A 26444-nucleotide genomic window follows, 5' to 3' on the forward strand; every position below is an offset into this window, starting at 1 on the left:
CTTAATGGCTTGGTTGATATGTATATCAAATCTGAGTTTATTGTCAGTGTTTACTCCTAATAGCTTTGTATAGGTGTCTGGGGAGATGATGGTCCCATTATTGGATTTTATAATGAAGTTTTCAGTCGGAGATCTATTGGTTGGGTAGAAGAGAAGTAACTTGGTTTTGTTTGGATTTAAGATCAGGAGATGGTTGGCAAGCCGGTTTTCGACTTTGGTGAAGCTATGTTGGGTGGTAGTTAGTAGATTTGCAAGAGAGGCATTGGAACATATTATAGTCGAGTCATCTGCATATTGAATGCAGGTGGCTTCAGGGATGACTGTTTGGATGTGGTTTATGAAGACTGAAAAGAGGAGAGGTCCTAATATGTAACCTTGAGGAACTCCTATGGTATTTGGTAGTAGGCAGGAGAGCTTGTTTTGCCACATTACTGCTTGTTGTCTCCCAGTGAGGTAAGCTTGAAATCAGTCAAGGGCTGGAGTATCTAGATACAGGGTTTTTAAAGTATATAGAAGTAACTGATGGTTTACCATATCGAAGGCTTTCGATAGGTCCAGGAAGAGAGCGGAGGATATTTTTTTATTATTCCGGTTAAGATTAATGTTTTCATTAAAAGAGAGGAGGGCAGTGGTTGTACTATGATGGGGTCTGAATCCATGCTGAGAGTCTGTGAGTAGTTTATTTTGGGTTAGCTAGGGCATTAGTTGGTTGTGCATGCACTTTTCCATAATTTTGGCAAGTGGTGATAGTATGGCTATAGGTCTATAGTTGGATAGTTCTGTGGATGAACCTCCTTTGTGGAGTGGAATAACATAGGATATTTTCCAAATTGAGGGGATTGAGGCCTCAGTTATGGTTCTGTTAATTAGGCTTGAGATAGGGTAGGCTACGACATCTGCAGCAATTTGCAGGTATTCAGCCGGCAGAAGATCGGCTGAAAGGGTGGTTGGCTTCAGTTTTTTCAAAAGGGATCTGATAAAGGATGTGGACACTGGCTGGAAGTTAAAAGAGAGTGGTGAGTCGGGTATAGTGTTTATAGAAGTGTGGGGAGGAGAAAGTTGGTTAGCTAATGACTGGATGGTTTCTGTGAAGAAAGTATTGAATGAATTGGCTATATCTTCTTGGCTCTTGTCAGATAATGTTCCTGGGGTCGGAGTAGTGGATTTGCCTGGTTGGAGAAGTTTATTTATGCCTGCCCAGTACTTTTCAGGGTTATTCTGATGTTTATGTTGCAGATTGTAGAAGTAATTTTTCTTATCTAGTATGATGGCATTTTTAGTCTCATTTCTAAGTTGTTGGAATTTGATACGATCTAGGGTAGTTTGGTAGTGCGCCATTTATCCCACGCTTTGTCTCTAGTTGTTATTTTGGTTTTGGTGTCTGTTGTTAGCCAGGGTGCTAGTTGAGTTTTAATTCTTATTGAGCGTTTAGGGGCATGCGAGTCAAGTATAGTAAGGAATGAATTGTTAAATGATGACACTGCCTCATCAAGGGAATGAACTTTAGTTTTGTCCAGTTACATGATTTGAGTTCAAGTTGAAATTTAGTTGGGTCAAAGTTTTTCTTGGATCTGATAGACCTATAAATAGGTAAGCTTGTACAATTAATTTTGTCTTTCATGATGTATGTGAGCAGGTGATCACTAAGATCATTAGGGAGAGTTCCAGACATATAGTTCTGGGGATGACTGTTGGTGAGTATCCAGTCTAGTATACTCTCTTTTTGGTTATTGTTACCTGTATGTGTGGTAGATGATATTATCTGAGAGAATCCATGTAGGTTAACAGGGATGGGGTTGGACTGTGCTGTGCATTGGTTCCAGTCAATATTAACATCGCCCAGGACAATGGTTTCTTGAGGGTAGTTGTTGGCTATCCAATGTAGAATGACCTCTAGTGTTTCTACATTGTTCCCAGGGGGAATATAGGTGACAATTAGGTTAATGCCCTTATGATTATTTAGTAGAATTTTTAGAGCTAGTATTTCAGCGTTAGAGACCTGGGGTGTTTGTATAGGGTTAGTTATGATGTTAAGTGTGCTATTATATAAGTCTGCTATTCCACCTCCTCTTTTCTTTACTCTATCTGCCCTAAGTATATTGTAACCAGGAGGCAGGATCTCATTGTCTTTGGTTGATGGCCGGAGCCATGTTTCAGATAGACACATTATGTTGGGGAGGTATGTGGCTAGTACAGCATGCAGGCTATGTATCTCATTGTTTAGGCTTCTAATGTTTAAGTGGCATATTAGGAGGGAGCTGACCAGTCGGTGGGAGAGTGGTGGGCTGGTAGGATTTTGAGTTAAGGTTGGGCCTGGATTAGGATGGATGTCCCCATCTTTGGTTATGTTTTTCTTAGATACGCTAGTAGTCTAATAACTTTGAATAGTAGTTTTAGTTCATATTTGGATTTTGGTGTTGATTGGAGTGGTTTTTTAGAAGCAAGTGGTTGGAATTTATAATTTTTGGGGTAGTGTAGTAGTGGGCAAGTTCCGCAGTCAGTGGAGGTAGGGGGGTCTTGGTTTGGCATTTTGGATAAGAGAAACCTACGAATGTGAGATTTTCATAGCTAGTAAGAAAGTATGGCAGAATTAAGAGTGGTAAGATAAGAGGAAGGAGTTTATAATTATTTATAGACATGTTATATGTCATCAATGGGTGGGGACAATGTGCTTCAGAGGAATAGTAGTGGTTAAACAGTAAAGTGGTGGGGGGGAATTGGAGAGGAAGTTGTGTAGGTTGGAGAGAAAGTAGGGGTGTGGCCTAGTGGCTATAAATGTAGACACAGTGGGGGCGGGTGGGATAAGGGGGCAGGGAGGGGAGCGAAGCAAGCCTGAGCGTAGTGAGAGCGAAGTGGAGCGGGGCTAACCCAGTCCCAGTTTTTGGTCCTATGAGTGGGGTTAATAGTCTGCTAGTGTAAGTAAGCAGATTGGAGTACAGGCTTGAAATTCAACATAAACATATACAGTTGTAAAATGTCTAATACAATTCAACATAAATAGGCATTTACAGTTGTAAAACACTTACTGGAGAGACACTGAGCCTTCATGGGGCCTGTAGCAGAGTGGATTGTAGTTTTACAAATGGTGCCTGCCACAGGTAATATTTATTAACTCTGGGATTGTCTTAAGGTAATAAACAGGGAAGGGGAGGGGAGAACAAGGGTGTGACAGGCAGTTCTTTGTACTGCTGCTAATTAGCCAAAGCAAGACAAGTATGTGTTAAGAACAATCACAATTGACCAAGGACTGCTCTGAAACTGTAAGTCTTGTCTTAATTTCCCAGGTGGAAAACCAGGATAACCTTGTATCAGTAGGCTACTGTGGTATAGTTTAAATAAACAAACACACAGTATTGATCAGTTATTGATACTATTTGCTAACAGAAGGGAATAAGAGAAAGTGGAAGATGTGTGTGTGTGTGTGTGGTGGTGGTGGTGGTGGGGGGGGGGGCTGCTTACAGCCAAAGCACAGTGCTCTCCAGGGGAAAATGAAGATTGGCTCAAACAGACACATACTCAAAGTTAACTGTAGCTGTTTGCAGACAGTTCAGACCCGGACTGCACTTTTCTTATAGGAATGTTAAAGGTGGTACCGGAGTTGAATACTTAAGAGTGGTGTTAGGTTCAAAGTTAACTGTAGCTGTTTGCAGACAGTTCAGACCCGGACTGCACTTTTCTTATAGGAATGTTAAAGGTGGTACTGGAGTTGAATACTTAAGATTGGTGTTAGGTTCAAAGTTAACTGTAGCTGTTTGCAGACAGTTCAGACCCGGACTGCACTTTTCTTATAGGAATGTTAAAGGTGGTACCGGAGTTGAATACTTAAGAGTGGTGTTAGGTTCAAAGTTAACTGTAGCTGTTTGCAGACAGTTCAGACCCGGACTGCACTTTTCTTATAGGAATGTTAAAGGTGGTACCGGAGTTGAATACTTAAGAGTGGTGTTAGGTTGGAGAGACACTGAGCCTTCATGGGGCCTGTAGCAGAGTGGATTGTAGTTTTTGTGTTAGCTGTGATAGCTGTTTTTTAATGTATTTGAACAAGGCATTATGTTCATCTTTCTTCCTTATATCATATTGGTGCTGGTATATCCTTCTTTTAAAAGCCCCAGAAGTTTTACCAATATAAAAAAAATTTCACATAGTTGGCATTTAGGTACATAGATGATCTCTTTGCTCTCACAATGATACCTAGTGGGCAATTTAATATTCCTCATCCCCTTTATCTCTCTCTCTCTCTCTCTATATATATATATATATATATATATATATATATATATATATATATATATATATATATATATATATATATATATATATATATCTAGAGGAAGCTTCAAGGATATGTTTACATTGCAGACAATGGCCACATTTTACCATTGCCCCCCCCCCCGAATCAGATGCCTGTTATTCAGAGAAAGCCTTAAATATATTTTTGATAAACAATAAGAAGTATGTCACCTACATTTTCTCTGTATCCTGATCTATTCCAAACAGATTCCAATTTTTTTTTTAAATTTATGTTGCATATAGAAGAAAAATGCAAGTTATAAGGTAATATTAGAGCCTTGTTAAACATAGCTTAATTTCCCTTTGTTACTAGGACCCTGGTGGTTGTACCAGCACTTGATCCTAATAATGGTAGGTAAATTCCTTCATTTCTTTTTTTCTCCACCTCTCCAAAAATTCTGCCAAGAAACCGTTCAGGGTATCCCCTTTTTTTCTAACATTCCCCTCAATTTCAGGCATTCTTGTCTGAAACAAATGTCATCACTGACCATTTTGGCCAAGCTTACATGTTGGCCTTTGACTAGTGCCCGTTTTGATGGACTGTGTCTGGGTGCCAACTATTACAGTGTAACAGGGAGTTGGAATAAGTGGACTTCCTATGTAAGGTGGAGTCAAATCTTAGGTCCTGCTTATTTTTTGAGATGGTTACATCTATAAAATGAACTCTATCTGAATTTACTTCCATAGTAAACTTTAAAAATTGAATAGTACCATTAATAAACTGAATGATGAAGTCCAGTTAATGGTGGATGAAAGAACTTACTGTTTTAACAATAAGGAGTGGGAGTATTTTCCTTTTTTTTTTTTTTTAATAATTTATTTGTTCATTGTTTTTAACTTTTTAAGTTTATAAGAGCAACATTTAAAATCTGTCCTTATTTTTTGGGCCTTTGTTCCCTCATTATTTTGGGCTTTGTTCAGATTTCCTGCACTAAGAGGTTGAGAGATATGGTGATGCAAGTGTCTCTGCTTGAGTTGTCACACTAGGGGAATTAGATAGGGAATTGTGAGTCTAGATGTATGTGTGTGTGTGAGAGAGAACATGTGTGTGGGTAGATGGGTGAGTATGCCCAGAAATCCAAGAGACTGTGTGTGTGGGGGGTTGCTTGATGCTAATTGGTGTGTGTATGTAAGAATGAGATAATGCCCTAAAAAGCAGGGACAGATTTTGCAGTGTGTGTCTGCATGTGTGCATGTATGTAGGGGCAAGAATGAAGCTGGGGGAGTGTATGTGTTTGTCAGTCTGTGTATATATTTGGTAGTGTGTGTGTGTGTGTGTGTGTGTGTGTGTGTGTGTGTGTGTGTGTGTGTGTGTGTGTGTGTGTGTGTGTGTGTGTGTGTGCATGTCTGTAGGTGGAAGAATGAAGGCGATTGATGGTGTGTGTGTGATTGTCATACCTCTCAAGTAAGCAGACTTTCAGAGAATGTCCAGATTTTTAGTCTTTCTCCAAATTTCTTGCACTAAGAGGTTGAGAAGTATGGTGATGACAGTGTCTTTGCCTGAGTTGTTGCACTAGAGGGAATTAGATAGGGAATTGTTAGTCTAGATGTGTGTGTATGCATGTGTGTGTGTGTGTGTGTGTGTGTGTGTGTGTGTGTGTGTGTACATTTTCTGTGTAGTTGCAACAACCAGATCTGTGTTAGCATGCATTTTTGTGCCAACGACCTAAAACTGGGGGCACGTTTTAAATACTGCAGTTATAAAACTTAGAAAATTGCTGGAATCACTCCATCTGAATTAACATGCATTTTCCGTATGTAAGTGAAATGACCAGGTAATAGGGACAGATTTTAAATTTTGCTGTTATCTACTTAGAAAGTTGCTGGAGTAACTGTCTCTGTGTTAGCATATATGTTTGTGCGTGAACATAGACCCAATGATGTGGACAGAGGGTGTTTTAGGCATGTCAAGGAACTATCAATGCCTGTGGCAGCAGCAGAGCTGGGTGTTGTAGGCATGTCATGGAACAGTCAGTGCTTGTGGCAGCAGAAGAACTGGGTGTTGTAGGCATGTCATGGAACTGACAGTGCCTGTGGCAGCAGCAGAGCTGGGTGCTGTAAACATGTCATGAAACCATCAGTGCCTGTGGCAGCAGCAGAGCTGGGTGTTGTAGGCATGTCATGGAACCATCAGTGCCTGTGGAAGTGGCAGAGTTGGGTGTTGTAGACATGTCATGGAACTGTTATGCCTGTGGCAGCAGCAGAGCTGGGTGTTGTAATGCATGTCATGGTACCATCAGTGCCTGTGGCAGCAGCAGAGCTAGGCGTTGTATGCATGTCATGGTACCATCAGTGCCTGTGGCAGCAGCAGAGCTGAGTGTTGTAGGCATGTCATGGTACCATCAGTGGCTGTGGCAGCAACAGAGTTGGGTGTTGTAGGCAGTGGCAGCAGAGCTGGATTTTGTAGGCATGTCATGGAGCCATCAGTGCTTGTAGCAGCAACAGAGCTTGGTGTATTAGGCATGTCATGGAACCATTAGTGCCTGTGACAGCAGCAGAGCTGGGTGTTGTAGGCTGTGGCTGCAGAGATGTGTGTTTTAAGCATGTCATGGAACTGTTAGTACCTGTGGAACCAGCAGAGCTGGGAGTTGTATGCATGTCATGGAACTGTCAGTGCCTGTAGCAGCAGCAGAGCTGGGTGTTGTTGGCATTGGCAGCAGTGGAGCTTGGTGTTTTAGGCATGTCATGGAGCCATCAGTGGCTGTGGCAGCAGCCAAGCTGGGTGTTTTAGGCATGTCATGGGACCATCAGTGCCTGTGGCAGCAGCAGAGCTTGGTGTTGCAGGCATGTCATGGAACTGTCAATGTCTGTGGCAGCAGCAGAGCTGGGTGCTGTAGGCATGTCATGGTACCATCAGTGCCTGTGAAAGCAGCAGAGCTGGATGTTGTAGGCATGTCATGCAATCATCAGTGCCTGTGGAGGCAGCAGAGCTTGCTGTATTAGGCATGTCATGGAACCATCAGTGCCTGTGGCAGCAGCAGAGCTGGGTGTTGTAGGCTGTGGCTGCAGATATGTGTGTTTTAAGCATATCGTGGAACTGTGAGTACCTGTGGAAGCAGCAGAGCTGGGAGTTGTGTGCATGTCATGGAACTGTCAGTGCCTGTGGCAGCAGCCGAGCTTGGTGTTTTAGGCATGTTATGGAACCATCAGTGCCTGTGACAGCAGCAGAGCTGGGTGTTGATGGCATTGGCAGCAGCAGAGCTTGGTGTTTTAGGCATGTCATGGAGCCATCAGTGGCTGTGGCAGCAGCCAAGCTGGGTGTTTTAGGCATGTCATGGGACCATCAGTGCCTGTGGCAGCAGCAGAGCTGTGTGCTGTAGGAATGTCATGGTACCATCAGTGCCTGTGAAAGCAGCAGAGCTGGGTGTTGTAGGCATGTCATAGTACCATCAGTGCCTGCGGCAGCAGCAGAGCTGGGTGAAGGACAACTTGCTATAGGGTAAGGGATTCTGTAGAGCAATGTAAATTGTGTGCCAGCACACACACTGCCTTATTACAAGCTCTTCTGGCAATACTTCTCACCACTATAAAAATAGTTTGTGCTGAAGAGTTTGCCATCTATACTTCTTTCATAACCTCTATAGTTCTAGGGATATGAGCATTTGTTTGAAATGTGAAGACATAATTTGATTCTGTCAAAAGGCTTATGCTCTACCCATTAGATGTTATATTGCAAACTTCCTGAGCTCCATTGGAGTGAGTGAGTTAATACCAAGCAGCAATCATTCTAACTGGCCTTCCTCTTTCTTTTTAGTCATTGCGATACAGTGAAAGTATCATTGAGAAGAGTTGCACAACTATATGTTTCTGGAGAATCAGCTACAGGTCTTCAAAGTACAAACAGCTTTCTTCCAGCCAAGGCTATGTGTCAGGAATCAGTAGCTGTGACTCCATCTGTAAGTCATGAATGGGAGGAGGCCTGTGCTACATACAGTAGCACCTATGACAGCATTAACTTGATGAAAGTGGAGACTAAGACAAGATTTGAGCAAGATGATCCTCAATCAAGTGCTGTGACAATAGACTACACAAGTACTACAACAGGATATGTGCAACTCTCCAAACATTCTAACATCCACACTGAAGTTTGTAATGGCATGAATGATGCTATAAAAGATTATGACATTGGCTTGTACAAATGTGGCCTTCTTATAGATATCAACAAAATGACCATCTTGACCATGCAGTGGCTACCACCTGAAGGCTTTGAGTTCCCGAAGCATTTCATGGGGTATTCTGGAACCCAGAAAAACAGAAGATTTAGTCCACAACTTCTGCATGAATTCCAGTTTGCACAGTATTCACAGAGTTTGGATGGGGTCTTCTATGATCCATTCTTTATCTTCAATACAGGTAGAGAGCGTGTGTTGCTCTCCACATCTATGACCAACTGGTCTAACTCAAGATAGATTCTTAAATGTCATAGCAAGTCAAATGCCATGGAAATGCATTTGCAAAGTCAGAGGCATTTCTAGAAGTATGCTGTTGCTAACTACAAACTGCTTATTAGTACTTTGCAAAGAAAGATAAGAAGTTGCAAAAATGCACAGTTCATGTCTTGAGATGTATCATGTGGATACTTCTCTGTGGAAGACAAAATTTGCCACTTCATGGAAAACTGACTTGAACAAGAAACTTTAAAGCATTGCATGAATGCATTGCAGAAGGGGTCTTATTACACGACAATCATTTAAAGGAGGGTCTGCGAAATGCACTATACACTTCAGCAGAAACTCAGAATGAAATTGTTAATCTTTTTGGGTTACAGATCCAGAGAAAATTTTTAAGTAGAGTTAAAGAAGCAAAGTTCTTCAGTTTAATTGCTGAAGGAACAACTGACATCTCCCATAATGGGCAAGTGACACTGGCTCTACATTGCATTCATAGAAGTGACTAAAATGTAGAAATCCATGAAGACTTAATTGAATTTGTGGAAGCACACAACACCAGAAGAAAAGCCTGATTTGACCTCTTTCTACAATGACTCACAGCATGGGGTGTGGACAAGGAGCTATTCTGAGGACAAGACTATGACAGAGGAAGCAGCATGTCTTGCCATTTTAGTGGTGTACAGGCAAAAATTCAAGCCCTGTTTCTAGACGTTGTGTCTACTGCATGTAAAGCTCACAAGCTCAACACTGCCATAGTTCTTTCATGTGCAATACATGATATCAGGATATGACAAACACTCTTGACATCTGTAGGAAAATAATTGCAATGCTAAATTCATCCGCTTAATGTCACAATGAGTATTTAGCCCACCTTGAGGAATTCACACAGTCACAATGTGAGGATGAGGATGACAGAAGTACAGTACTTCAGGCACCTGGCAAAACCCATTGGATGAGTCAGGCTGATTGCCTGCACAGCTTCAAGAATAAATATGTCATCTTTGTCACCAATTTGGAGAGTATTGCTGAGTACAACAAAGATGCTGACAGATATCTGTACTCTGTCACAAGATTCATTTTCATCATAACTCTGGTTACAGTGGAGTCTGCACTTGACATCATTAAGCCACTTCATCTGTACCTTTAGCAGGAACAGATTGACTTGATTCAGGTTTGTGAAGAAGCAAAGGTTGGCACTGACACTCTTCAAGCAATGAAATCAAATGCTGATAATTTTTTTCAGAGTTTTATGAAGTCAAACAGCTGGTAGCCAGACTCATGGTAGAAGAAAGTTTTCCAAGAATATGTGGAAGGCAGACTCAAAGAAGCAACATTGGTGCTATTGATCTAGAAGAGTACTATTGAAGGAACATGTTCATTCCATTCCTGGATCATTTCAAAGTCAGAATAAAGACAAACTTATAGAAGGCTGCCCACGTTTCATTGCACAGTATCTGGTGCCATCCATGCTGCATACTTTGGAAGATGATGAGAAAGCAGTAGAATTGTACAATGCATACAAGACTGACATATCCAGTGGGTAATCAGATGGAGAGCAGTTCCATGAGACAAACTGCTAGCTACAATCACTTCAACCCTACAGCAGTTGACTTCAGCATTTTATCCAAATATAAACAGTGCATTAACAATTCTGGTCACCATGCCAGTGAGTGTTACCCCTGCAGAGTGGTCATTCAGTGCTCTACAATACATTAAGACTTGGGTATGAAACACTATTTCTGATGCATGTTTAAGCTGGCTGGCCTTGAAGTACTTACATGATGACATCGATGTTGATATCACACAGGTGCTAAAAGACTTTGACCCATGTAATGATCACCACACTATTGTCTTCCCAAGGTGATACAGCAGACCAGCAGGATGATGGCAGGTGAGTACTCATGGCTGGTTGTACATTGTTGTGTGCTGACAGTATGCTGTGGATGGGTGGCTTCCCCTTCTGACTGGATTGTGGCCTGCTTAGTGTGAATGGTTAAGCTGCAGTTTCCAAATGACATGAGAACCAGAGCAGCCAACAGCTCAGCCCAGATGACTTCCTTTCTGACTGAATTGTGGGCTACTTATTTGAAATAGCTTAGGCTGCTTTTTTAAGGTATCAAAACCAAAGTAGTTAGCAGCCATGGGGTGGTGAGTAGACCTTTTTGGGGTTGGTGTGCGGTGGTGTGACTGGACCTCTGTGTGAATGGCTAACTTGATGTGGTAGAGTTGCTTGTTGTAGTGAATGGCTCATCAGCTACCAGCAGCAGTTACTGTCCACTGTGGTTGTGTCAGGTGTGGCTGGACCTGTGTGGGACTGCCTGCTGGTTTCCCCTTTTCTGGCTGGCATGTGTTGGTGTGAATGGACCTTTATGGGGTTGGTGTGTGGTGGTGTGAATGGACCTCTGTGTGACTGGCTTCCTTGATGTGTAGAGGGGCTTGTTGCAGTGAATGGCTCAGGCTGTCTCTCCCTGTTAAATGGGTGGTGGGATGCTGCCTGTGAATGATTTAAGCTGCTATTAAATGCATCTAAACCAGAGCAGCTAACAGTCCAGCCAGTATGGCTTCCCTTTGGATTGAATTATGGGCTGATTAGTGTGAATGGTATAAGCTGCTCTTTGTTGGGTATTAAAACCAATGCAGTTAGCAGCCAGTGTGGGTGGTGTGTGGGTGGGTGGTTGTTGGTGTGTGTGTGTGAGTGTGTGTGTGTGTGTGTGTGTGTGTGTGTGTGTGTGTGTGTGTGTGTGTGTGTGTGTGTGTGTGTGTGTGTGTGTGTGTGTGTGTGTGTGTGTGTGTGTGTGTGTGTGTGAATGGACCTCTGTGAAACTGACTACCTTCATGTGGTAAAGCAGCTTGTTGCTGTGAATCACTGGTACAAAGTGCCAGTTAAAAGTGACTGTGGACATCTCAGAAGAAATTTTGGCCGGGCAGCATGGTTGCAGGGGGGTGAGGCAGAATGGGTGTGTGTGTGTGTGTGTGTGTGTGTGTGTGTGTGTGTGTGTGTGTGTGTGTGTGTGTGTGTGTGTGTGTGTGTGTGTGTGTGTGTGTGTATGTGTATATATATATATATATATATATATATATATAAATATATATATATATATATATATATATATATATATATATATATATATATATACATATATATATATATATATATATATATATATATATATATATGTGTGTGTATATGGGTCTCTGTCAGTTGATCAAGCTTTCAGAAAATCCAAATTCATATGGTTGAGACCATATGATCAAGTTTTTGAAAACCCAAAACTTTTGAATGGAGTTTGCCGTACAATGCAGATCAGGAAATGAACCCTTTTCCTCACTGTAGTGTGATCTCTGAGTTGGCATATATAAATTTCAATGGGTATGGGGGGTACAAGGGGGCTTGCTCCCCTGCAAAAATCTAAAAAAAAAGATTTTTTTTGTAAATGTTTGTGTTTTTGGAAAATCGATCATATGGTTTCGACAGTATGAATTTCAAGTTTCTGAAAACTTAATCATCTGACATAGACCCATTTTCATATATACACTCATATATATATATATATATATATATATATATATATATATATATATATATATATATATATGTGTGTGTGTGTGTGTGTGTGTGTGTGTGTGTGTGTGTGTGTGTATATATATATATATATATATATATATATATATATATATATATATATATATATATGTGTGTGTTGCTTAGTAGTTTGATTATGCATCACTGGTGAATGAATATGAAATCATTTCCAGTGCTGAAGACTACTTCCTGGACAGTGTAAATGATGCTTTCCTGTTACTATTTGTTGCAGTTACAAGTTTCTCAGTAAGGAGTTCTGGTACGAATGGTAATGCAAAATGATGAAGGCACGACTTATCATGGATATGGCTGGCTGTTCAACAGTATAAATTAGAAAGTTAAGTGCAAATGTGAACGCCCAGTTGTGAGGATTTTATTAGAAGGTAGTGTAGCTTGGGCTTGTCAGTTCAAAGGATCTGGCCGTGAGGTCTAAGATATGGGTTTGTATTCCCTGGTCAAAGTCAATGAATGCCCAGTAAGCTCTGAGGAAAAAAAAAAGTCTTAAAGACTTGAGTACCAAACTGACTTCATGGCTGGGACTAAATTAAAACCTCAGGGCAAAGGGAAATGCAATAATATAAATGGGACCTGTGAGTGTAGTATGTAAGTGATGGTACGTATGTCTGTGTGCATGCTTGTGTGGTTGTGTGTGTATTGTCTACATATGCATATGCATTTATATATGTATTTATCTATCTGTATCCAGTGGTGTTAAATTGGGGTCCTAGAACAAGAGGAATTTTTGTGACTCATTAGAAAGAATTAATTTTTGTACTTCTGACAGGATCAGTTACACCTCAGGAAGCAAAGACATCTTTGTTTCAGAACATGTGGCAGGTTGAAAATTAAAATGAAGACAGCCTTCAACTCTTTATCATTCTATAGGGTCTCTTGTTATTTTCCATGCCTTGCCCTTTCTTGTCATTTAACTATAACTTAATTAAAAATTTAAATTTGTATGAAAGATGTGTGTTTGAGTCTCAAGTCATTTTGGAATTACTAAATGTATTAGTATCCTGCATGAAAACAGAGACAAAGCCTTTATTATTCGTTTGCTAGCAGTGAAACCTATCATTGCACTCTGTTGTTTTCAGCACATTCCAGTTTTAGATTAAGCATCTTAACAAACCTTAACAGGAGACATACAATTCAAAGTTTAGCAGGTTACAGGGATCCTGATGTTGTTTTTCCACTTTGTACTACTATTTAGTAAAATATAGAGTGCTGTAATGATGGAGTGTGTTTAAATCTGTCTATCTGTATAATGATAATTACATGCAACAAGATTAATAAAGCTTTTTGTCTTGAAAGGTATAAACTTCATTAGCTTTACTTTTGTCTCTCTCTCGCCCTCTCTTTAGCCTCTATCCCCTCTTCCACTTTTGTTTCACAGAAAAAAGAGGTCAGCTTTTCCTTTATCTGTGTTAGTGAATGGTCACAATCAACAGCGTCTTAATTGATCAGTGTTCTACCCAGGTTAACAAATACATATAGACATAAACAAAGAAAGAAAGTGTATACTAAAGGGAAATAATGCTATTTGATTGGCCTGGCTCTGTGATGCAAGAGATGGATTTATGAGTGCATCACAAGTGGCAGGGAGCTCCACTAGCAGACCTGGCAATGGAAGAGAGAGACGGGGGTTGATATTAATGAATGGGAATGGTTACCTCACCTTTTCTGGGGGGGGGGTTTGCTTGCACATGGAGGCACTCCTGTTGGAGGTGGTGAAGTGTATGACTCTTTCCTCAGTGTGGTGGAGCAGAGATACTGAAGGCAACACCCATTATGGAAGAAAGGGTACATCCACCATTGCCACCTTATTTCAGCTGTCTTCTCTATCTCGCTGCTGTGATGGGATAGGACGGGACTGATTAGTGGTAAAGCAGGCTGATGATCAACAGACAGTTGGGGCAAAAAGTGAAAAAAAGTAAGCAATATTTGATTAGTAAAACATTACATTGTGAATTCCAGCCCATATTTAAATGGATAGGGAGAGAGGGGATAGCATGTCGATGGAGATACTGCTGCAGGAGTTCCCCCTTTTTCTATCCTCTCCCTGTTCATCTACAGTGTTTCCTTCATCTTCTCCCTTTGAGGTATGATTGTGCTTTCTCACCTCGAGTTATTCATATATGAAGCATAAAATAGGACTGCTAAGGAACTACCCAAGTAATCAGAGCCAGTGTCAACATTTTGGATGCCCTAGCAAATGTCAAGTCGGGGCCTCCCTTGCCACTTCAAGTCTAAATATCACCCTGTCACTGCCAGTCCTCATAAGCAACCTTTTAGTTCATGCTGCAAACTTTTTAGGAGTAGTATATGCACAGACTGACCTACAGCTACAATGCTCTTACATTATGACAGGCCTGTGTACCACACTAAATTGGTCCATCTCACAAAAGAGCATTCACAGTTATTAGCATTTAGTTGCAACAATGATACATTACATCTACTCTATGTACAGGGCTGGAGTTAGGTGAAATGGTACCCTAGGCACTGCCTACTGTTTCATTCCCCCACCCCCGACACACAGACAGACACACACACACACACACACACACACACACACACACACACACACACACACACACACACACACACACACACACACACACGCACGCACACACGCACACACACGCACACACGCACACACACACACACACACACACACACACACACACACGCATACACACATACTCACATGTACGTATCCTCCAGTGCTTCCCTCTTTTTCCCCCTCCACCCATCTTGGACTCCCATACCATGCACATTAGGTTTTCCTCCTTTTCTCGGATTTATCCTTAACTCTTTGGTATTTTAAAGAAGCCATTGCTCTCCATATTCTCTGAGAAGCTTTTCGTTTATTTTTGTTTTTTTTTTGTGGTGCATAACCTTTCCATCCAATGGTGATTTGTAAAGAAATTATAATTAAGGAAAGAAATTAATTGCTATTGTTCAGCTTTAGTTTTCCTTGCATCCTTTCAACACACCTTTCCTGACCAAGGCAGCTCAGAAACAACTATTCAGAAACTAATGAAAAACCACAGATACAAAAAGCACAAGTTGCTGAAACCACTGGAGCTGGAAATGAACACAGCAAAGTCACACACACTGTGTTTATTTCCAGGTCCAGTGGTTTCAGCAACTTGTGTTTTTTGTATTCAGAAACTAACTCAAGCTGGGGATCCCAGATGCTACAGGGTTATAGATGATCTAGAATGCATTTTAGAATATTTTCCCAGCATTTTAAACCAACAGTAGCTAAAACAAAAATTATGAGTAAGAAAAAAGTTTCAGTCTTATTTTTTTCATTCAAGGAAGATATAAGTTGAGCCCAAGACTTAATAATCAAAGCTGACAAAATAGTAGCTCACAAAAAACCAAGCCAGTTGTTGTGAGGATACACATATCCTATTTGAGAATACTGCCTGCCCCCCCCCTCCAAAAAAAAAAAAAAGACTGTTGCGGCCAGTACATCCATCTGGTGTTAGACTGGGATGAAGGCAGAAATTAAAATGATCAAAGTCAAGTATTTCAAGTGACTGCTGTCATGTATATACATAACATGCTTCCTCACTCCTCACCCCTAACACTCAAAGGAAGCTTCCTGTATGAGTGCCTGATGTGAGATTGTGAGGAAAGTGAAAAAAATAATGTTTGCAATAATGCATTCCACCTGTGTCTCCCAGACAGTACACTGCCCTTACACAAACTATAGTAACCTTCTTTGTGCACCTCTAACGTCTGTGAAAAAAAGTAAAATAAACTATGACCACACTGTCCCCAGCCCAAACAGAAGCTATAATGACCTTCTGTGCACACCTCTAAGGTTTAACTGTGCTGAAAATTAAAGAAGTAATGAACATACAGTCCCCCCCCCCCGGCAAAACTTACAAAAGCCATCTGTACACATGCATCTGAGCAGGGCTGGTTTTAGAATGGGATGTGGCTAAGAGCAGATGCCACCACTAAGTCCAAGTCAAAATCCATTTATACAGTGGGGGCTACCAGACTCCTAGAAGATCTTCTTCTTTTTTCGGCTTTTCCCAGTTAGGGGTCACCACAGCATATCACCTGTCCGCTCATGATTGGCAGTGGTGTTTTACGATGTTGAGTTGCCAGCCCGGCACCTAACCTTGCACAGAAGGCACACATATGCACACACTCATGCCTAGGGCCAATTTAGAGTGTCCAATCCACCTACAGCATGTCTTCGGAATGTGGGAGGAAACCAGAGCACCCAGAGGAAACCCATGCGACAACAAGGAAGACATGCAGACTCTGCACAGAAGGCACCCCAGCCGAGAATTGAACCGGAAAACCTCTTGCTGGGAGGTGGCAACACTAACACGCTGCACCACGGGAAAAGGTAACTAAGTAAAACAATTTCTGTTAATATGTAAATTGCATATTTAGTTCTTGTATGTGATAAAGTTACTAAACATATGTCTTTTCCCTTCCTCTTCTTTCTTCTTTTTTTGGTATTAAGAAATGGAGACGCTGCAGAAGCATTGTCGCCTCACAGTTAGACGTTGCCCGTTCGATTCTCAGATAGAGCATCTTCTATGTGGCGACATGCATGAATGGGCGTTCCTTCGTTGAAGGTTGTGCATTAGGCCCTGCAAGCCAGCACGTAAAAATCTACTGCCAATCATTAGCGGACCGGAGTTCCACTGTGGCGACCCCTAACCAGGAAAAGCCGAAAGACACAACAACAGCAACAACAGTGCAAAAAAGAGAAGAATAGCTAGTCAAAAGCATGTTTAAGTTAATAGGTTGTAATATTCGTTTGTTGGGGTGGGAGACTGGGTGTTAAGTACACAGACCATAAGATATGTAGAGGTGATACATTTTCACTTACATTTGCATAAGTGAATGTCTGGACTCCTAGAAGACCTAAGTGTCTGAATATTCTGTCATATATTTTATGCCTTACTTTTGAAATACAGTTACTTTTTAACTGCATTTTACCAGTGCCTAGAACAGTAATGAATGTGTCCCTGCATTATTGGATGTATGCACAGATAAAAATAGTGATTTTTTTACACATACAAACAAGCACAAGCCATAGCAATACTAGCTTTACACTTATTTCAGCAAATAGCAACATACTGTGCAGCACTGGTACAGCCACACCAGATCCGTGACTGGTATCCAGTAGTCATCAAACAACAGAAGAGGAAAGCCACTTTTATTTACCTCATTGAGAAATAATGCATACCTGTCACTGTCCCTTAATTTCACAGATCATCCCTGATTTTGCCTTGTAATTTTGCCCATTCCCTCATAAAAATAAATGATTTGCTGGCAAATCATTCATGATTACAGACAGTCAATACATCCAGAGATCAGAGTTTCATACTTCTTATTGTCCACAAAATGCATGTTGATGCAGAATGTGGTATTCCATTCAATTTGTAAGTGAATTAGAGTAATGTTTGAAATATGTTCATCTTTTTGAGCCTCTATTGTACTATTATTTTTGACTTTGCCAAGAATTCGTAAGCAAAGAAGTTGAGTTATAGAATATGTTCTGCTATTATTTGTAAAACCCCTTGAAAGAGAAAGCCATCTCTGATATGTGGAAGCATAATTTCTTCTTAAAATCCAGGGGTTGCACTGAGCTCAATTAGCTTGGGCTGCCCATCTCTCTACTCTTTACCCTGCACGTTTGTTTTCATCTTTATCCTAATGGGATCATATCTCAACTCTGTTCACTTAAAGAGTGTAATCAGAAAATTAATATTTTTTTCTCATTTTTCCCCAACAAGCTTTTGTAGGTCAAGAATGATTAAGGGGCTCCTCTGCAGCCAAAGGTATTGCAAATACCTAAAGCTGACTATGTTGTTAGTTTTAGTGGACAGGTTAGCTACCTACAGGGTTTAACTAAGCCAGGGATACTATGTCAGTGGTAAAATATTTAATGGAATTGTGAAGGCTGTTACTTGACAAAACACCATCACTATAACCAGAAATGTCTTTGAATTTTAAAGGAGATGTAAATAAGAGTGAGTATTACCCACCTGGTTTATTAAGGACACATGGCTGCCATACTAGCTTTTGTTAATTTGACAGACATGTTACAGTATATCAAGATAAGATAACTTATTGTGGTTGGGGGCTCCCAGTGACTGCAGGGTTTGCTGGTGCCTAAAGCCAGCTATGCAAGTGATAAATCAGGAAGGAATGTTACTCTTTGGCATACTGAGATACAGGAGCCATGGCTACCTAAATTAACTGTAGGGCAGCACAGGCTATTAGTGGAGGAAAATTCTAACATTGTTAGCTGTATGAGCAGGATAGGGACATTGCAGGAAACATTAAAGGGTACTTAGGTGTCATTCAGATATTGTTCAGTTGTTAGCAAGTTAACAGAGGAGCCAAATTAAAGATATGTTAGGTGGCACAGTAAAACAATGTAATATATCAGAAGAACAGACAAAAATACTCACACACACACACATACATGTATTTATGCATGTATATATATGGTATACATTCATTTAGTTGTCCGTTACCTTGTCGACGTACCAAATGGCGATAGCAGTGCAGCAGGTTCTCACAATTGCGAACCGGAGAAAGATGAAACACACAATATCTCCCCCGTTTTGACCCATGGCAGCGCTTGTTTAGGTCAGAAATGTCACATTCGGTGTTTTGTATGACATTCTGACCATTCGCCACTTTCAAATTCCACATTCAGTTTCGGCCTTACACCCATTCGATGTTGGTGTGGACTCTCAAATGAATGTATACCTAATATATATATATATATATATATATATATACATATATATATATATATATATATATATATATATATACATACATATATACATACATATATATATATATATATATATATATATATATATATATATATATATATATATATATATATATATATATATATATATATATATATGTGTGTGTGTGTACATATATATATATATATATATATATATATATATATATATATATATATATATTATATATAATATGTTTATATATACATACATAAAATATATGTATACATACACACACCCACACACACACACACACACACACACACACACACACACACACACACACACACACACACACATATATCTATACCTAGAGAGAGAGATTGAGAGAGATAAAGAATGGCAAATTGCAGCCAACCCTCTTAAATAGTGCACAATAAATTAGCACAGGCCATGTCTCAGATGCTATTTAAGTCATCAGTCTGTCATACCTTGCCGGATGCAAAATAAATGAAAACTGGGACAGCAAGGCATTGTGGTCATTATCCACTAAGTTGTTGTTTGCATGTCTTTTTCATAATCTAGCAGCAGTGACCTGACTGGTAAATGGACATTTACAAGGGGGACTCAGGGGATGAGGGCTTCAATAGCTATAACATTCAGTAGGGGAGATTGTTTGAAGACACAGTCCTTTAAGATAGCTTTGAAGAAGGTTCCAGAGTATGCAGATAGTTGCTTTAGCCAATTTTTAAGACAGTGTTGCAAGCACTACAGACATGATGATGGCAGGTGTGGGACAGCAGAACAGCTCTGAACAACAGAGAAGTAGCAAGAGACCACTAGCCACTAGGAACAACTTAAATGATAACAGGAGTAAAAATGCTAATACTAATGTGAACAATGTTCACCAACAAACATCCACAGCTAACAGGGAGTATGTTCAAAATTTTCATAGTTCCAGAGCTACCAACCACAACCCAGGTCACCAAAACCAACAACACCATTACAATATGTGGGGGAGCAAATAAACGGAGGTGGTAACAACTTTCTCTGACAACAATTTTTTAGTAGAGAGTGATAACAATTGTACTATTATTACAAATGAAGATGGTGACTTTAAAATGAATAATTATTCAACACTTGAAATTGAACCTGCATTGGTTGAACTATTAGCTAAGGGAGTGGCTTTTGTGCTTGCCCATTTTGCAGGCACTACTAAGACTTTAATGGGTTTTAAAATGTACATAAGGAAACTCAATCTAGCTGTACTTCTTGGTAATAATGACTTTCCAGATTCTGCTTTTAAGATTCCCAGTACATTTAATCCACCTACACACCCATTGATTACTTTGTTTGACCAAATGTGTGAGTTGGACATCAGATCACTTGATAAGGAGAAAAACAAACAATACACAGAAGTAATTATAATGTGTCAATATCTGAATGGGCAGCATTGAATGATTTACCTAAACTCCCAGTCAGACTGATGAAACCAGACAAGGGGGTTGGCTGGCACTGATTGATTTGAATATGTATACACGGAAAATAAAACAGGTATTAATGACTGAGACTTACAATAAAGTTAGTTTAAATGAACTTAATACAGCATACAGACATATTAAGTCATATTTCAATGACTTATACACTGAAGCAACTATAGATGTAAACTTTTACAACAACCTAACAATGTTAGCCTCTCGAACACCTATTCTGTTTGGCATCCGAAAAATCCACAAAAGTCTAGTCAACCCACCTATGAGGCCATAAGTGGATGCCAGGCAATCTATTGCTTACTCTAATGGTAAAGTCATAGACACTATTCTGAAAAAATATATTGGCCAAGAACCACAAATTTGTAAAGACCCTTGGTCTTTTTTTCTCTAGACTGAATGAACTAGAATTTAAAGGAGAGTATAAATTTCTAACAATTGACATTAAACATTTATACATGTCAATTCCATATGTAGAAGTTATCAAATGGGTCTCATATATGTTGAGATTGAGGGGTGCACTACAAACAGAAGTTACGTTAGTCGAGAATGTATTGGATATTATCTTGACTAACAATTACATCATTTTTGACAATGAAATCTATTTACAAACAATCAGGGTGGCTGAGGGTTCACCTTGTGGAGCAAGCTTTGTGTTAGAGAAATGTACATATTATTTGGTGTACAATTCTGCACCTAAAGGGTTAAAAGTAATTACATTTATTCTGTGTAAAATGTGTGGTCTCTGTAAAAGCTACTGACGCCTGAAAGTCTGGTTGTTCCTGTAATTCCTGTAATAGAATGTTGAGAAAGGGGCCTCACACTAGCAATAGATAAATGCCGTGTGTCAAGAAGAGACAGTTGCAGGACAATTACTCAGAAACTGGACTTGACAGGTTAAGCCCTGTGGTCAAACTGAATTTTGAGAAATGTTTTTGCAGGTCAGCAACTATCTGATAAACATCTGCTGTGTACGTGCAAAGGCCTGTATAAAAGCAGCAGGCTGAGCTATTGAAAATCAGACAAACCTTGTACCTACATGCTTTGTCTCCTTGCTGCAAGTAATAAAGGATGCCTTGCTTGAACCTTACGTGAATTGATCTTTGTATTTTCTTTTACACTTTGCCAGCATGGTCATGGCTTATTGGAGTTAAAATATATTACAAAGAATATAGAGATTAACAAACAGATTTATTTTTGCACATGTTTCCTGGATGACATTTTTATCATCCTTAAAGGAGATGAAAGAGATGCTTTAGAATTAGTTAGGTATTTCAACAGTACAACTAGTTTTTTTGCAATTTACTTACACTTTTCACTAAGACAACATGGCGTATTTAGACATTGACCCAAGGAAAGATAGAATCCATGGGAAACTTTTATCTAAGATTTACAGAAAAAGTACCTACTCAAATGCCTTCTTACATTATACCAGCTCACACCCGTTCCATCAGAAATGGTTAGTTATTAAAGGGCAACTTGTAAGAGCAGCAAGGATGGTTTCAGTACAAGATGAATTGTAGAAGAATGTTCAATATTATCCTGATTCACTGATTCAGGAGTTAACTGAAGAAGTACAATCTAAAGGAAACAGAGTTTTTTATAAACCACTATTGAGTAGTAATAGAGTGCACAGTGCCACACAGGTTGAGCTAAACCAAAGTGATGGCAATACCAATGTAGTTTGCCACACTACGAACATTAACAAGTTCTCATTGAGTTTCATCATAACTTTTAGTATATATGCATTAGACATCAAAAACATTCTAAGCAAAAACTGGAACTTGTTGATGGGTGACTAAGACCTGTTAAACAAGTTAGGGAGCATCCCTCAGTGATTTTTAGGAGGGGGTGCAACCTGAAGAATTTGTTGGAAAACAGCAACCCTTGTTCAAGTGAGATTCCCAGCCATGTATAAGTGTGAAATGTGTAGGTTTTGCAAATACATGGATATAAGCCAAAGCTTTATTATAAAAAATGTAAGACACTTTATAAGTAAAAAATGTAACTAATTCTAGGATGATTATGTACCTAGCTCAATGTCAATCTTGCCCAGCTTTCTACATCGGCAAGACCAACCGTAACTTGAAAGAACGTATCTATGAACACATTTATAGCATGAACAGAGGCAAACTTGAAAATGCCTTAGCTAGGCACACATCCTCTATTCAAACATATACTTTTAAATTCAGGGCCATTGACCAAGTTACTCTGGACATCAGGGGTGGACCCAGTTCTTTAGTATTAGAAAAACTTGAATTGATGTTGCAAATTCATTTAAATGCTTGTTGCTACCCAGGATTAAACGAGATGTGTTCTATCTTATGACTTTTTAAACTGAAGAGTTTGTTGAGATAAAGGGTACTTATTTGCCTACATATACATAAAAACAGAGTGAAGATAACACTTTAGCTTGTTATAGAGCTACCACAAGAATTTTGTTGTTGTGCTGCTATGTATTTTGAATTTTTTATTATTTCTAGCTGAAGTAATTTTAAATGTTTTCAAGCACACAGAGGGTTAAATATTTGGAGGGAAGTGTGCAGTCATTACCTTAATTTGATCATGTGCCTTTTTTGAAGTTGTATTTAAGTAGGGATGTTTTTAGACATTTTTACCTGAAGAAGTCCTGGATACTAATTGGATGAAAAGTGCTTCATTGAATAAATCCTGTGTGGACTACTCTTGGTTGCTTTTGTTGCTTTCTTTGATTTGTTTGTTTCGATTTTTGGCTCCCATATTATGAAGCCACCCTAGGTTGTATATTATAATTATCAAAAATTATCATAACAATGCAGTAAAATAAACATGCTGTATTGAATAAGAGATGTTTCAATTCCGTGAACCATTATATATAATGTGTATCTTTATAAATATAATGCATATCTTATTTAACACAGCATATTTATTTTATAGTATTTATTTATCTTATTTAACACAGCATATTTATTTTATAGTATTTATTTATCTTATTTAACACAGCATATTTATTTTATAGTATTTATTTATAACAAACCAAATGCACAACCAACGCATGCAGAAGTACTCATTAGAAGCTTTCCGAAAGAGCAGAGACCTCATAAATGCAAACCTTCTGCACACATGATAGTCCCAACAGAACCCACTTCACATAAAAACAAATGTATCAGTGTCTCACTCATTAAGCTCTTAAGGCAAAACATCTCAAAATCAATGTCTTGGTGATAGGCAAATCCATAGTGAGACTCAGATTGTATAAGGAGAAAATCACAGTCAGATGCCTGCCAGATGCCAGGATCTACAAAGTCATGCGTGCACTCAAGTTTCTCAACAACAAGCAAAGTTACACCTCTGTCTTACTCCATGTTGGAGTAAATGAACTCAGATGTATCTCACTGGACTATATGAAGAGATACATGACTGAGCTCTCAGATTATGTGTCCCAGACAGTTATGTCCTTAGGCCTAAGCACCATTCTACCTTAACCCAGGATGATGACTCACTTCTTCTTCTTCTTCTTTCGGTTGCTCCAGTTAGGGGTCACCACAGTGGATCATCTGTTTCTATTTCTTCCTGTCTTCTGCATCTTGCTCTGTCATACCAACCACCTGCATGTCCTCTCTCACCACATCCATAAACCTTATCTTGGGCCTTCCTCTTTTCCTGTTACCCGGAAGCTTCATCCTTAGCATCTTTTTTCCACTATACTCTGCATCCCTCCTCAGCACATGTCCAAATCAATGTAATCTTGCCTCTCTGGCTTTGTCTTCAAACCTTCCAACCTGGGCTGACCCTCTAATATACTTATTCCTAATCCTGTCCACCCTCGTCACACCCAGTGCAAATCTTAACATCGTTACCTCTGCCACGTCCAGCTCTGACTCCTGCCTTTTTGACAATGTCATTGTCTCCAGCCCATATAACATAGCTAGTCTCACTACCCTCTTGTACACCTTCCTTTTAACTCTTCCTGGCACTCATCTGTCACAAATCACTCCTGACACTCTTCTCCACCCACTCCATTCTGCCTGTACTCTCTTCTTTACCTCTCTTCCACACTCACCATTACTCTGAACTGTTGAGCCCAAGTATTTAAACTTATCCACCTTCGCCACCTCTACTCCCAGAATCCTCACCATTCCTCTAGCCTTCCTCTCATTCACACACATATATTCTGTCTTAGTCCTGCTGACCTTCATTCCTCTTCTCTCTAGAGCATATCTCCACTTCTCCAGGGTTTCCTCCACCTGTTCCCTACTCTCACTACAGATCACAATGTCATCTGCAAACATCATAGTCCACGGAGACTCCTCTCTTATCTCATCTGTCAACCTGTTCATCACCATTGCAAATAAGAAAGGGCTCAGAGCTGATCCTTGATGTAATCCCACCTCCACCTTAAACACATCCATCACTCCCACTGCAGACCTCACCACTGTCACACTACCCTCGTACATATCCTGCACCACTCTTACATACTTCTCTGACACTCCCGACTTCCTCATACAATACCACAACTCCTCTCTAGGCACCCTGTCATATGCTTTCTCTAAGTCCACAAAGATACATTCGATGCTCACTACAAACAAAAAATGCTTGACTTTAGCAATTGGCTTAGCTTCTGGTGTCAATCTAGGGGGATCCGGTATCTGTCAGCCTGGGATGACATGGTTGCAAGACCACTCTGCATTGCCAGGGATGGCCTTCACCTGTCAGCACTTGGCTTTCAGTTACTGGCTAAGGTTCTTGCCTCCCCATAGTGCCTTTTTTTCGGCAATGTCATAAGAACAAATTCCCAATGTAAAAACATCTTCTAGAAACAAACTCAAGGTTATGCTGCTTAATACTAGGAGTCTAAATAAGAAATTGCACACACTAGAAGCACTCCTTACTTTGGAAAACACAGATGTCTGTGCAGTATAAGAGACATGGTTTAAGTCTTCAGAGAGTATTCTGGCCATACAAGGCTACAATGCCTTTCACACCTTCAGACCACAAAATGAACATGAATGAACCAAAGGGAGAGGTGTATCCATCTTCATAAAAGACAAATATACCTCAAGATTAGTTAAACAGTATGACTCCCTAGAGCTACTGCAAGTCCAGCTAATTGTAGGAAAGACCTCCTCCACATCATTGTTAGCTATAGGTCCCCCAAGATGAAATACGTAAACCACACTGCCTACCTGGACCCACTTGAGTCACTCACAATACAGCCAAACACCCTAGTCATGGCTGAGTTTAATTATTCCTCCATTGACTGGGCAACATATATGAGCAATAATATGCTTGTTCTAATGTTCCTGGACTTTGTTAACACAAATGCTCTGGAACAGATAATCAGCACCCCCACAAGGGGCTCAAATATCCTTGACCTAGTGCTCACCAACATGGGAGATTGCTGCTCTAGCCCATGTTTGGGGCCCTCCATGGAAAGGTCAGATCACAAATCTGTTTCGTTTGAAGTAACGATCACAACTGACGTGGAAAATTTATCCAAAGTAAACTATACCTACTTATGTGATGGCATAAAGAGTGTCAAACCCCTGCTCACCACCTAAAGTAGTATCTCACATACTGAGGAGTACACTAATGCCGTGTATAAACATCTATACAAGTGCATAGACTCAGCCGTACTTGAATGGATTAAATCAGGATCCTCATGAAAAAACAAACCACCCTGGTGGAGATCCAGCATAAATAGGTTATGCAACAAGAGAAAGAAACTGAAGACTAAGAACAAGAAAGAAAGGTCTCAGCAGAGGAAAGACACCCTCTACAGATTGATTAACTAAATTAGACATCTTGTTAGGTCCTCCAAAGCTAACTACAAAACCAAATTAGTATCCCTGGCTAAGGATAATCACAAGACACTCTATAACTACATCTGAAATCTTACAAGGAAGACTCAGATTTGTGCCAAACTAGTAGTGGATGGCAACACTCATAAGGAACCTGTGAAACT

This window comes from Protopterus annectens, chromosome 3.part0 (genome assembly GCF_019279795.1).
Source record: "Protopterus annectens isolate FY-2018-M chromosome 3.part0, PAN1.0, whole genome shotgun sequence".
NCBI classification, from domain to species: domain Eukaryota; kingdom Metazoa; phylum Chordata; order Ceratodontiformes; family Protopteridae; genus Protopterus; species Protopterus annectens.